Raw genomic sequence first — 15,017 nt, 5'->3', positions numbered from 1 at the left:
AGACACCCTGCTCAGGGGCTGTTTGCTATGTAAATGACAAGAAGTTTGCTCATTTCATGTTTGTCCAAGAATAGCTGTAATTCGAGAATTAAAATTAGGATTATTATACTCATTCTCCTATTTCTCTTCTGTCATTATTCTTTACTCTTCTATGCTTTTATGTGACACTATTTCTCACTCTTCCGTTTCTCTTTTTATCACTATTCTTTACTCTCAAGGGTTATTATATATTTCACAAATTTTAATTATGCCACAAAAAAATTTATTTAATAAATTTTGTTAGAAAAAATAAATTAGAAAAAATCTACTTTGCAAAAATGACTTAGGAATATGGCTTGTTAGGAAAAATAAATTACGAAAAATATATTTGCAAAAATAATGTAGTAAAAATTACTTAGGGAAAACTAATTTGGAAAAATATCTCAGAAAAATTTCCTTTGCAAAATTTTAAAAAAGTTAGGTTAAACGGTTAATGCTTAAACATAATAAGAAAAGTCAATTGTGTTAAACTTAGGAAAAACAGTAATTCACATTTTTATCCATTTATTCAAGTTTTCAAAAAGAAAAAAAAAAAAAACAAACCAGAAAGCCAACAACTTTTGACAATGTTTGCTATAAAAGTAAATAATCATAATAAAAATAAATATTGGTGATTAGGTGGGGTAAAATGAAACTATGCGTGTATTTCCATTGAATCAAAATTTGTTTTTTTTAGCTTTTATTTCTAAATAAATCAAAGAATAATTTTTAGAAAAAATAGGATTCTATTTTTTCATTAAAAATCTATTTTATGAAAAGATTTAGCATAAAACAAAATTTGAATGACCAAATTTGTATCATAGATCTGAAGAAGAAAGATATGCATCATAACACATTTTTTTTAAGAAGATAATTTGTGTTATAAAAAGAATGATAACATGATAAAAGAGAAAAAATAATAAATTTCTATCATAAAAAGAATAAATTTGTATCATACTTAGGAAAAATAAAAAATCAATGATAATATGACAAATACATTTAGAAAAAAATGATGGTATGTAGTGGTTAAAATTATTGCAAAAACTTGTATAATTTTTTTCTACAAAATTAACAAACTTATAACTTCCTTTAAAAATCATTTTTGAAAAAAGAAACAAAAGTAATGAAAAACACCAGTAATTAAATAATGAAAATGAAGAATTGGTAATTAAACTTTCTCCTATAAATATTTTTATGACATGTAATTAATGACTTACAAAAAAATGTAATCGAAGAAATGAACATCATAATTAACAAGATTTAATAAAACTAGTTGAAGAAAAATGTCTATTTCATGTACCATATATATATATATATATATATATATGGCAAAAAAAAAAAAAAAAGTGAAAAACCAAGTTTGAAGCTAAATTTATTAAATGAACATTTTAATTAACAAGATTTAATAAAATTAATTGAAAAAAATGTGTATTTCATGTACAGTATACAAACAAAAAAAGAGTAGTGAAAAAACCAGATTAAAATAGTATGCACCCCAAATACAGACTATAATAACACAAACATATAATAATATGTATCCCAAACGCAGACTATTATAATCCCAGATTATTATAAGTATGTAAAGACCCAACTCCTTGTACTAGGTCGAGAAACTTTACTTTAAAATAAAAGAAATAAAATTTATTTAAATTAAATAAATAATAAAACAAAACTGCAGTTTGTTAATAAATTCATAAATAGAGTGTATGAAAATAAATTTAAACAAAATCCTATCTCGAGCCCTACTAGTTTTAAAGAAAAAACAAGGAAATAAGTAAAACCAAAAATAAAATGACAGGAAGTAACAACACTGAAATCTGGCACATGATGTAAGCGGAAGCAAATGTGTCCCTATGGCTCGCCACGGTCACTTCTAGTCATTCGCCAACTTGCCTTTGATCTTACCTCTACCTCTACCTGAAAAATAGAAATAGAAAGAGTGAGTATAAAATATACTCAGTAAGGGACCCATTACTAGTCCCGCTAGGTGCCTGTTAACTTCCTATTAGAGTTCTGAAGAGTGGTACCCCTAAACTAGCACGTTCCTGAACACGTGCAATCTGTGATTTCGTAGGAACAAGCTGGTTTTTGGTGAACCCAAAGGAATACCTAAGACGATCGGGCTGTGAGTGATCCCGTCGAATCAATCAAATCATGTCTATGTCAATGTCAATGTCAGACTGGTGGTCCCGTTGGACTACGTAGTCATAAGTGTGAGCGATCTCGTCGAATCTCTCAAATCATGTCTATGTCAATGTCAATGTCAGACTGGTGATCCCGTCGGACTACACAGTCATCAAAAGAGTGGAAGGACACTCATATGGGTACGACTCTAATAGGTAAAGCTAACATACACCCTATCCATAGCATGCACATAACACATCATCAAATCATATCATAACATATCATGCCATAACATGTCATACCATATATATCCTATCCCATCATATCATATCATCCTCAATCACAATACTGTATCATTAAACGCATGTGATAACATCAATGCATTATCAGCCCTAACCACAAAGTCATCCAGGAGTCATATTTACAATATCAGTTTCTATCTGTAACCTCAAGTTCTGTAGCTAGCCATCATCAGTACATAACCATTCATACATGAGATCTCTTTAAATTAAACTCGAGTGTCTAGTAGTAGAATCTCTTACCTGGAGATTTGCTCAATCGAATTCTAACAGTAAAATCACGCTTTCCAAGCAGCGACGTCCTAAATAGTTAGAAAACATCAATTTAATAACTTATCCTTCACAGAATTTAAGTCCACAATTTCAGTCGAAGTAACTTACCCAAGATCAAGGTTGAGATCAACTTAGCCTTAACCTGGAAATTCCTCAGTTCCACTTCTAACGATCCAACAACTCTTTAAGAAAAATAATTTAATTTAATCCAAAATTAAATTATTTAAGGTTCGAAATTAAATCTTTGTTGGGTATGCCAAAAACCCAATCAAAACTTACCCAAAAACAGGTAGAAAAGGATAAAAATGGTTAGGTGGCTAAAAAATGGCTTGACGGCTCGGTTGAGAGGCAGAAACGGCTCGGCCAAGGTGGGTCGATTGGGTGCACGTAGCTGGAAGGAAGCGGCTCGGCGTCTACGACTGAGGGCGGCTGAGGGCACGCGCAGGAGTTGGGCTCGACTCAGACGGCTGGGTTGGGCTCGACTCGCACACACACACCACTAGGACGAAATCTTCGACTGGGACGACTGGGACGGCTCGCAACGACTACCGGTGCGACGGACTTACGATGGGGAATAGTGGTGACTTGTCGACTTTTGTTCGATGGTGGCTGACGGCGTGAGGTGAGCGACTTGGCTTGATGAAGGCTAACAAAGGGATGGACGACTCGATTCACGTGGCGGTGACGGCGACGTTCGGCGACTCGACTTGCGACCTAAACCACGACGACGACGGTGATCTACGACGAACAGAGGTGAAGGCAGCAGCGGTGGTCGACGAAGTGGCGGCTGTGAAAGGGAGCTAGGGTGTTTGGATGCTAAGGAAATTTAGGGTTTCTCTTTTCTTTTCCTTTGTGAAGAAGATGATGACCCACTTCCTAATAACCTATTTAACCCAAAAATAATAATAATACATTAATTATTATTTTTCCTTTCCTTTTCCTTATTTTAATCTAAAACAAATCAAATCTTCTCTCACTTCATTTAAAATCCACCAAATCTCTCTTTTTATCTTTTCCCAAATAAAATCACATATCCTCTCTCCGCAACCAATCCAATCATCTTTATCTTATCAAACTATCTTTTCATAATAACTATATTATTTCATAATACAATTATTAATTCCTTAAACCAAATAATACCTAAACATAAATAACCAAAACAAACATAACTTCCAACTTAACAACAATTAGATATTTTTCAAATATCCAATAGAATCAAACCTCCATAAAGTAAAATACTTCAACATTTAAATAACACCCAAAATTTCAAAATTACACTTAAAGATAATAAAATAAAATTCCTCAAATTTTTGGGGCGTTACAAAGTCACTCCTCGCCCCAAACGCCTCGTTAATAACTTTAAATAAATAATAATAATAATAACAACACAAAATTTTCCTTTTTTTCTCTTTTCAAATAACCAAAACAAAACCAATCTTACCACTAAAATCATAAAATCTTTCTCAAATCAAATAATTCAACTTAATTTAGATAATTTCAATTACTTTCAAATAATTAAATAAAAATTACCAGAAATTTTTGAAGCATAATAATAGGAAGAGTGAGGTAAGGAAGAGAAAAAAAGGTTGGGAGGAATAAAAAGAATAAAGTTATTTTTATTTAAGTAAAATAAACACTTGGGGTGTGTTTGAGCCTCAGGTTTAGAGGGAAAAAGGATAAGGAATTTGGGACAAACCTTGTTTGGGCTAAGTGTTATGGTAAATGGGGATTAGGGTTATCCTAATTCCCATTTAATCTATCTTCTCCTACACATCTTCCATTGTACACCACCGTAAGCCTACATGATTTTGCAGCCGAAATCCTCCGTTTTCATTTCCTTTTTCGTTCCATTTTCTTCTATTTTCTTGTGATTATCTTCCCATATTTCAATCTCTTCTCCCTTCCTCTTTGATCTTAACTAGAATGAAAGTTTATTTACATTTCCTTCCTCCCCTTTTCGAAGCATCTCTTTGTGGTCTTTGTCTTTGATTTTTGCTTACTCTCCCTGATTCTTTTGTCGTTTTCCTTGAAACATATTTTCGTTTTGCTACGGTTGCATTTGACACTGCCTCCGAAATGCTTCTCATACTCTCTTTATGTTGCATTTCGTTGATCGATTGCCACGAACGTGTATGACCTCAACGTTTCTCATCCTCTCTCCATACTTTTTGTGTACCGATGAACCCTTGCCAGTCCTAGAACGAGTTTACTGCACTTTTTTTTCGACCCAAACAATCATTATTATCATAGATGCTACAGTAATATGGTGAAAGGAAGCCGAGTAGAGGCATGGCGGAGCATGACAGGGGTTGTCGGTCTGCACCGAAGGTATGTTAAGCTCATGATGAGTAAATTGGTGTTGGTGGTCTCTCTGATTTCTTTTTTATGTTTGTTCATTTTTTGGGTCCAATATACATTTCTTTTTCCATTGCCAATGGTTCGAAGGTATGTTTAGCCCATGAATGTTGGGCACTACTCTATGTTCCTCACATGTATTCATTTATTTTGCCTCCCTATGTGATCAATTTTGTCTTGCATCTCCCATTCCATTTTATGAGCCCTGCATCTAAATTAAAAGAAAGGATCATTCCATTTGTTCTTCATTTTTTATCTGTTGCACCCTGTCTTCTTCACATGTATGGATTTGTTTTATAAGCTCTTCCATTTCCATGGTTGTATTGAATTGCTGTTATTGCCTTCTTGTTTCTAATAAAACTATTTATTCCTCTAGCATCTTATCAACAATGTGATGGCTACTATGTACTTGTGTTGAAAAATATGACCATGGCTACTTTCTTCAACTTTGACTGACTTTGTTGAATTGTCACTCTCATTTCTGAAATCCCCTATTTTATGAGATTCTTGTTGGACTTAATTAATGTTGGCTGCCTATTTATTATGATAATCCCTTTACTACATATTTGGACATTCCTCCTTGCATTCCATGTCCGATTGTCTTTCCCTTTTGTTGTACTTGCATTCCTCTTTTGTATGTTCATCAAATCTTGCCTTCTAGTTTTTTTTTGACAGAAGAACACTGCTTTTTGAAACTCTATTTTCTTCCTATTTGTTTCCTCGTGTTGTCTATCTTTGTTTTTTTCTTGGCTATTGCACCATAATTTTGTGTGTATATCATGCTCACTTACCATGTTAATTCATCCCATTCGTTTTGCCACTTTAGCCACTACTTTTAATAGTTGACAACCCAATCACTTTTGAATGCATCCCATTTCTCACCACACTTGATATATGTCTCATATGCTTAAATATTGAGTTAATTCAGCCCCTTTGTTTTGCCTTCTTTGCCACTATGTGTAATTATTTACAATACACTGATTCTGTGAAAATGTTTGCTTGCTCTTTTGAATGACCCCTTGCTCTTTTGAACGCTCTATTGCTCTCGATTTAATTACTTTTTCGTATATTCTTCAAATGTTGCCTACTTATTTGTTTTTTACAAAAGAATTCTGCTTGTTATACTATGTTTTCTCCCTATAGGTTTCCTCGTGCACTTCACCTCAGCTTTTTTTTTCCTATTGCACCATTATTTTGCATGTCGAACATGTTCACTTACAATGTTAATGCATCCCATTTGTTTTGGCATTTTAGCCACTTTTTAATATTTTACAACCCTCTTAATTGCTCTTTTGAATGCATCCCATATGTCACACTATTGTGTATGTCTCCTATTATCAACTATCATCTTCATTCAGCCCCTTTTTGTTGCCTTATTTGCGACTATGTGTAATTACTTACAACTCACTATTTCTGTCATAATGTTTGCTTGCTGTTTTCAATGCTCCATTGCTGTTGGTTGGCTCACTGTTTTGTCACACTGACCACTATTTTGTGAACATGTCTATATTCAACACTAGAATGATCTCTATTTTATGTCTCTCTTTGCTTGCTTCTCTTTTACATATGATGTTATCGAGTCCACCACACGAAATTCTTCTGCAAATGCGTGCTTCTTAAACGTCTTTGCGAGAATTTCTTACCTCAAGGCTACTTCCTTTCCCTTACATTATGTACTAATGCTTTTTTTGTACGGTTACATGGATTTGTAAGGTTTTATTTGTGGTTAAGGTATGTTTACTTTGCGTTTTTTCGTTACTTTTTTACATTACGTAATGTTTATTGGCACACATATGTAATGTCAAGGCCATTTTTTGTCTTCATCTTCAGGTTGTCATACTTAAACCATTCGTAAACGAGGTACTACGGCTATAAACCTCATTCATTTATGAAGTCGATCTATATGTGGTCTACTTAATTAGTTTTTGTAATTAATTCTTTTCTTTCATTCGATTTAATGTTTGTTATACTAAACGCTTCGAATTCTAGCTTGTAAACCGTATTTTTCTTACTAAGTTGAATGATACTTTTGTTTATTCATTCCTTTCCATACTAAACTTGCCGCTGCCCATATTTAGCAATGCCATATTCATTACTTAGCTACTGTTTTGAAACTAAATGGTGTCACATTTACGTGTAGGACTAAAAGTGTAATACCTTAAAAAATTTATGGATTAGATGAAAATTAATTGACATTTTTCTTTAAGAAAATTGATTAAGACATTGAGCTAGGTAAGAAGTTTGTTTCGATTAATTTGCACACAAAAGTATATTCGATTAACTTTTCAAAATTATATAATTTTTTTTTTATTTTGTCTTTTGGATTTTTCAATGGGTGGTAATTTCACATTAATTTTTTTTTTGACAAATAATTTATTTGTATTTAATTCATGTTAAATGATAATAAATTTGAAATATATTTTTTCAACGAACTTTATTTTATCTAATGTGTAGTGGGTTAAAAAAGTCTAACTCCCCTAGTAAATTTACAAACAAATTATATTTATAAATATATTTTACAAACTCCCCCGATTAATTTACAAACAAATTATATTTATAAACATATTTTACAAACTCCCCTGGTTAATAATTTACAAACAAATGCTATTTATAAACATATTTTACAAACTCTCTTGGTTAATTTACAAACAAATTATAATTATAAACATATTTTACAAACTCCCTTGGTTAATTTACAAACAAATTATAAATTTAAACATATTTTCAACATTTGTAAACTTAATTTGAAGTATGTCATTAGACTAACAACATTTGAATGTAACTCGTTCTTAGGATTCTTTTTCAATAGGGTGTCAATCTAGAATTTATAATGGACCAACACGAGTTTGCGTCTCTTCTAAATGCGTTCATAACATCCCAACGTCAATTCCTACTAATGTTGGAGTTGTTAAACAATGCACAAAGAGGATAACACACATCCCACATGACACTAGGCATAAGATTAGATAGTTAGCCTATTTTCGCATGATTCATGCCTCAGACTTAATGTATCGCTAGAGTACGAGAATGGATCGAAGATGTTTCACCATTTTGTGCCACCTATTGAGGACCATTGCTGGATTAACGTCGACGAAAGTCCTCAATGATGAGGAAATGGTAGCATGACATAAAAAATCGTGTGATTCAATAGGAGTTCATGCGGTCAGGTGAGACAATTTCTCATCATTTCAACATGATTTTGTTGGCCATTATTCGACTACATGACGAGCTTTTGAAAAAACCACAACTAGTGCCTAGCGATTTCACAAATCAAAGATGGAGGTGGTTTGAGGTGCACACTTCTTTAGAACTACATACTTTCAACCATCCGACATTAGATCTTGTCAGTAATCATCAATTATGCGTTGTAGAATTGCTTATGTGCATTGATAGGACATACATAAAAGTCAACGTTCCAGCAAGTGATCGGGCTAGGTATAGAAAACGCAAGGGGGAGGTCGCCACAAATGTCCTTGGCGTGTGTGACACGAAAAGAGATTTCATTTACGTACTTGCTGGTTGGGAAGGACCAACTACGGACTCACGCATCCTTCGTGATGCCATTTCAAGACCTAATGGCCTGAAGGTGCCCAAGGGTAACTATCGATGACACTGGATATATAAATTCTATTTAGCGATTAGCAGCTGCGGCATTTTAATCGTGCAATGTGATCATAGGCTATTACTATCTTGTTGATGCCGGTTACCCAAATGTAGAGGGTTTCCTGGCACCCTATAGAGGCCTACGCTACCACTTGCAGGAATGACGTGGCGCTGAAAATGAACCTTCAACGTCCAAAAAATTCTTCAATATGAAGCTTTCGTCTGCGCATAATGTAATCGAAAGAGCATTCAGTGTGTTAAAGAGTTGGTGGAAAATACTATGGGGAAAGTCATACTATTCTGTAGAAGTCTAATGTCGCACAATACTTGCATGTTGTCTGCTACACAACCTTATCAATAGAGATATGACAAACTTTGATATACTAGACGACATAGATGAGGTTGATCCCACCTAGAGGTGAGCAGGGTGGGTCAAAAAACCAAAACGAATGACAGAAATCGAACAAACTAAGTTTGGGCGATCGAAAAAAATACACTAGGTGGTCGGGTTCGGTTCTAGTAATTCAAAAATCGCTTGGTCGACGGTCGGGTTAACTGAGAGGGATCGGTTGGTCTTGTAAACTGACCGAACTGACCCTATGTATTTTTTTAAAATATATAATATATATATATATATATATATATATATATATATATTATAAGTTAGGTTTTTTTCGACTTCACATCTCCCGAATTCCGATTCTCCCTCGTGACGCACTACCTCTCTACCATTTTGAATCTCACTGTTACAGATCTCGTCGGTGACCCTTCACCTACCGTCAATGAGCATTTGCCTGTCGTCCGGTGAACCTTAGCTTGAAGTTCGTGACCTGGTGACTGTTCATAATTGTTCGCCCATCCACAGCCATTTGTCGTTCACAATCGTTCGCCCGTCTGCAGCGGTTTGCCGTCCATAGCCGTTCCCCTTTCCGCAGCCGTTCGCCCTATTCGATGACCGGTCAGTTCATCTTTCTTTTTTGAATTATTATTCATGGACCATTTCAATTTCATTTACTGATTGCTTAATTATTTTTTTGAAGTACACAAAAACCAATCTATAGGTAAGAAATTATGGTTTATTGTCTAAATTTTAAAATATTTAAAAAATTAAAGACAAAATGTTAGAAAAAATATTTTAAAAATGTGTTAATGTTTAGAAAATTAGCAATTTTATTAAAAAACCGACCAAACCGACCAACAAAACTGACCGATCGACTGTTGGACCCATCGATTTTGTTGGAACCAGCGACGAAAGCCAATTTTTCAACTTCCATATCGACTTTTGGTCGGTTCGAGGCGGTTTGCTCAGAAAATCGACCCCAACCGCCTGATGCTCACCCTTAATTTCCACCCACGTGACTACTGCCGTCGATGACATACATTACATAGAGACCTCCAATGAGTGGAGTCAGTGGAGGGACGAGTTTGTAGATTTTGGTGACCGGGAGTTGCTTAACCAGTAGAACAGTTAGTGTACCATAATTGAATGTTCGACTTTCATTTTCACATTTAAGTAGTGATTGCATTGGGTCTTATTTTGTCATAGTTTTTGAAATATATTTGTTTCAAATGTGTTGATTACGCAAGTAAATGAATGATGAACTGTTTTTCAATAGGAGTTGAATGAACCATGTATTTGTATTGTAATCGTAGGGAAATTAATGTCACTAATTGTTTGTGTTTGATTTATAGCATGACAACTACATCGGGACTACCTAAGTACAGTTGGATAAAAGAGAAAAAGGCAGCCCTTCTCAAGTGCCACGTCGAGTTAGTAAATGCTGGTGGTTGGAGGTTCGACAACGGGATCTTTCGCCCTGGCTACCTAAATCAGCTAGCGAGAAGATGACCTTCAATATCCCAGATTGTAACGTCCATGCTTCAACGATCGATAGTCGAATAAAATTATTGAAGAGAATGTTCCATGTGCTAGCAGAGATGTGTGGCCCAACCTGCAGTGAGTTTGGGTGGAACGATGAACAAAAGTGCATCGTCGTAGAGAAAGAAGTGTTTGACGATTGGGTCAAGGTGCGTTATTAGTAATTTCAACAATTATTGTAGCTTATTTACAAAAATGACTAACAATTTATTATTGCACTTGAATAGAGTCATCCAGCGGCCAAGTGCCTCCTTAATAAGTCGTTTCCCCACTATGACGAGCTGTCGTACGTGTTTGGCAAAGATCTTGTGACGGAAGCCCGGGTTAAGACTTTTGCGGATGTGGGGTCAAACGATCCTACTGGGTATGAGGTATTTGTCACTGACACTGCGTCAGATATGGAGTTCCAACCTATATACAGTCAGGGATTGAACATGTCGCCTGACGAATTAATGGGAACAAGAACCGCTCGGGTAAGTGAGGGTAGGTATGTTTCGAGTGGGTCTAAGCGGAAACATGGAGGATAACCTGTAAACAGTGAAGACGTAATTCACACTGCGATTGAGTACCAAAATAAATAACTTAACCGCATTGTCAAATGGTTTGTCCTACAACATTAAGAGCAAGCCAAACACGTCAAGAGGTCGTCCGATAGTTGGAGACCATCCCTGAGCTAACATTGATGGATAGGTGTCGCCTAATGTGTATACTGATGCGTAACGTGGACGACATGAAAGCTTTCCTTGACGTTCTCGACAATATGAAGTACCTGTATTGCAGCATCATTCTTGAAGAAAATCGATGACCTGTTTGTTTGTTGTATTTGTATTAGTGGATTTTCAGACTTTGACTATACATTCTTCTTATTACGTATTTTGTCTTCTTATCATATGAACTTCTCTTTGTATTCAAGCTTTATGGTCTATATTTTTATTTCGCTTTCCTATGTAATGGTCTATATTGTTGTACTATTGTATGAATGTACTGTTTTCGTTGAATGTTAACCAGAAGTTCTATTGAAAGACTATTTCTCAATTACGTATAAGTGGAAATAATTTGTTTCAATGCGCTAATGGATTTATGGATTTACACGTTAATTTTGCACGACATATGCTCAAAAAGAAGAAAAAAAATAATTAAATGGGACTCATCTTAACGATTTAGAAAAAAATATTTAGTTACTCACAGGGTATGTAAGAAAAATATTTGAAAACGTATGTAAAAAATATTTTGGGTTATTATAATTACATAAATGAATATTGATAATTAAAAAAATTATATGATATTTTTTTAATTCTTATATTAATATTCCTTATTAAAAAAAATATCCTAAATCTAATTAACGTAAGTCTTGCCCTAAACAAGTATTATCATAATACTACACTCATAACTCTTCCCCTAAACACATGTTATAATAATTCTACAATAATAATCATTCCCCCAAACACATATTATAATAATACTACAACAATAATCCTTTCCCGAAACACATGTTATTATAACATTACTATCATAATCTCTCCCCCAAACACATACTATCATAACACTACCTTCGTATTCCTTCTCCCAAACACATTACAATAACACTACCAATAATAACCCTTCCCCCAAACACATATTATCATTACACTAGGATTATCATAATCATTTCCCCCCATAACTCTTTCCCTTCCCCAAACACATCCATAGATTAATTATTTATATTTAATGATAATTAAAAATTTTATAAATTTGACACTTCATAAATTCTCAAAATCGGAAAATGAAGGCGCCTTTTGACGTTTATGCCATTCTTTTTCACTTTCTTCTTCCTTATTTTGGCTTGACAATTGTATCAATAGTAGCCCATATTCTTTCTTGTAGTTGCAATAAAAGGAGAATCTTGTCTTTTTCTTGTTGTTATACAGGTTGTAAATATTTAGAGGTTTTGTTACATTTTGTTGGAATTTATATCATAAAACTCGTAGTTTATAGTTTAAATTATATTCTATTCAATAAAGTGGTTATTGATGACCTATTAGCGAAAATAGAATACTATACTCTTGAATCCAATAAACTAAGGTCCCGAGGCTATCTAGTGTAAACTTGAACTTTATGTAGAGAGACATAAACGTGGATCAAGTTCGAGTATATAGCCTAAATGGTCTATAGTTTGTGAATAAGGTTGAGCGCCTTATTCTAGGAACACTATGGATGCGACCCACTTTGTAATTAGTACAAATGATGTGATCCTAAATCGTTCATGTAGAGACATGGAAGTGGGGGCATTGTATGTCAAAAGTTTATGTAAGACTGGAACTATGAAATAATTACTTTTAAGTTATAACATCGTTGACTGTATAAAACTGACTATTTCGATTATTGGTGACGTAGGTAACTTAATCTTAATCTTGAACTAACTATGAACTTATGTTCACACGAAATTATCCTTAGATTTACATAGGTGAGGACACTTCAACGACGCTGACCCAATAAGCCTCCCATTTTCAAGGGTAAGATTGGGTGGATGGCTAAGGACATAAGGTGCAAGCCGGAATTCACTCTTACCTATTTTAGGGTTAGTAGATAGGTTGTTCCCTTAAGGACTGAATTCAAGTCTTGAACAATGGGCCCCACCCTTTCATTGGCACGAGAGGGATTTAGTTTATAGGTTGGACCTTAAACCAATTGTTCAATAATGAATCGGTGGGACTTAAGGAGCAAGATGTAATAAGGGAGTAAAACGATATTTTGACCCAATTGAGATTACGAATAATCTGTGAAGGATTAACTTACTGATCATGATTATATCAGATGGACAGAAATGTATATCTATAACGAGGGAAGTGCAACCATGAGACTTTAGTGGAATGACCCATTAGTTAATGAATGTTGATTAGCTCAGTCTAAAAGAGTTTAACCAGTTAATCTCGGATCGTTGGAGCCCATGATCTATAGGTCCATTAGATTTCCTTGCTAGCTCATATGGAATTAACTTAGAAAAATATGTTGGAATAATTTGAATTAGGTAAAAAGGGAGAAACCGTCAAATATATGTGATATAGTCGCCGATTATAGTATTAAGATAGAGTCTTATGTTTAAATGTGATTTAAATACTAAAATTATGAATACGGATTAATCATATTTGGAAGCTTGGAATTGACGGAAATGATCAAAGTTGTAAAAAGTTAAGATGTTGACTTTTGACTTTGAAAAGTCAAACTTTAACCGACTTTATATTCAAATGAGATTTGAATTTGAAAAAAATGAATGCGGATTCATGCTTGGGAGGTTGAAATTAGTCAAGATGGACAAAATAGTAAAAAGTCAAAATGTTGACTTTTAAATTTGATTTAAAAGGTCAAATGATCATATTGCCCTTAAACTATGTTAATGGAAAAATCTAACATTTTATTGGATAATCCCACTGACACTTAATGGGATAGATAGCTACATGAGATGTTAGTGGGATATTAGGTATTGAGATTTTATAAACAAATTACAAATGGCTTATAGATAGGTTCTTTTTCAAATTTGTAAATTTTTTTTTGCCATTTTTTGTATAATTTTGTTTCATAAAATATTTTTTTAAAAAATCTCAACCCTAATTTTTCCACCTCAAATTTCTATCTCTCTGTCATTTTCCTACAACTAATCGGGTCCCACAACCCGGTTCTAAGTTTGGAGAATAGCGGGTCAATACTAGTAGTGGTCCCGATTCGAGTTCGTGAGGTGTTTTCAAGGAATCGAAAAACATTAAAGGTATGATCTCACTTTATCCTTAATTTCGTTTAACTAGGGTTCTTTATGCATGTTAATCACTAAATATAATTTAGTTGCATTTAGAGTAAATTTCGATTTTCATTTCTGCTGTGCATGCCTCGATTTCTATCACATTTATCCAAATTAAACTAAGTTGGGTTTTATCTATTTTAATATGAATTTTTTTAAAAGAAACATGTAAGTTAATTATCGAGAGTGGACCTAAAATATAAATATAAATATATATAAAAACAAACTTAAGCATTTGAAATAATAAAAGAAAAAGTTCTAAATTTGATTTGCCCATGTTTTATACTATGTATTTTATATAGTAAGTTAACTTGCAAATATATTTATATCATTATATGATTTCACACAATACTACCCTATGAAATGATCAATAGAAATATAAATCGAATATGGATGTTGATGAATATTTCGAAAAATAATATATAAAATACAATTTAAATTAATAAATAAAACATTTTACATTTTTAATGCATTGAAATGTACATTTGCTTCCAATAATATTTGTATTAAAGATAATACTCTTTATTTTTTTATATATTTTTAATCATCTTTTTACGATATAACGATAACGTCAATTTATATTGAACTCAAAGATATGCAAAAATATCGATGAAAACGTCGTCGGATTTGATGAAAATTTAATACCATGAGAAGAGTTAATGGTTGTTATTGTTTCTACGTGAACAATACATAA

The sequence above is a fragment of the Cucumis melo genome, chromosome 1 (genome assembly GCF_025177605.1).
Source record: "Cucumis melo cultivar AY chromosome 1, USDA_Cmelo_AY_1.0, whole genome shotgun sequence".
Lineage (NCBI taxonomy): Eukaryota > Viridiplantae > Streptophyta > Magnoliopsida > Cucurbitales > Cucurbitaceae > Cucumis > Cucumis melo.
The sequence above is the reverse complement of the archived record's forward strand: the minus strand, read 5'-3'. Positions refer to the sequence as shown.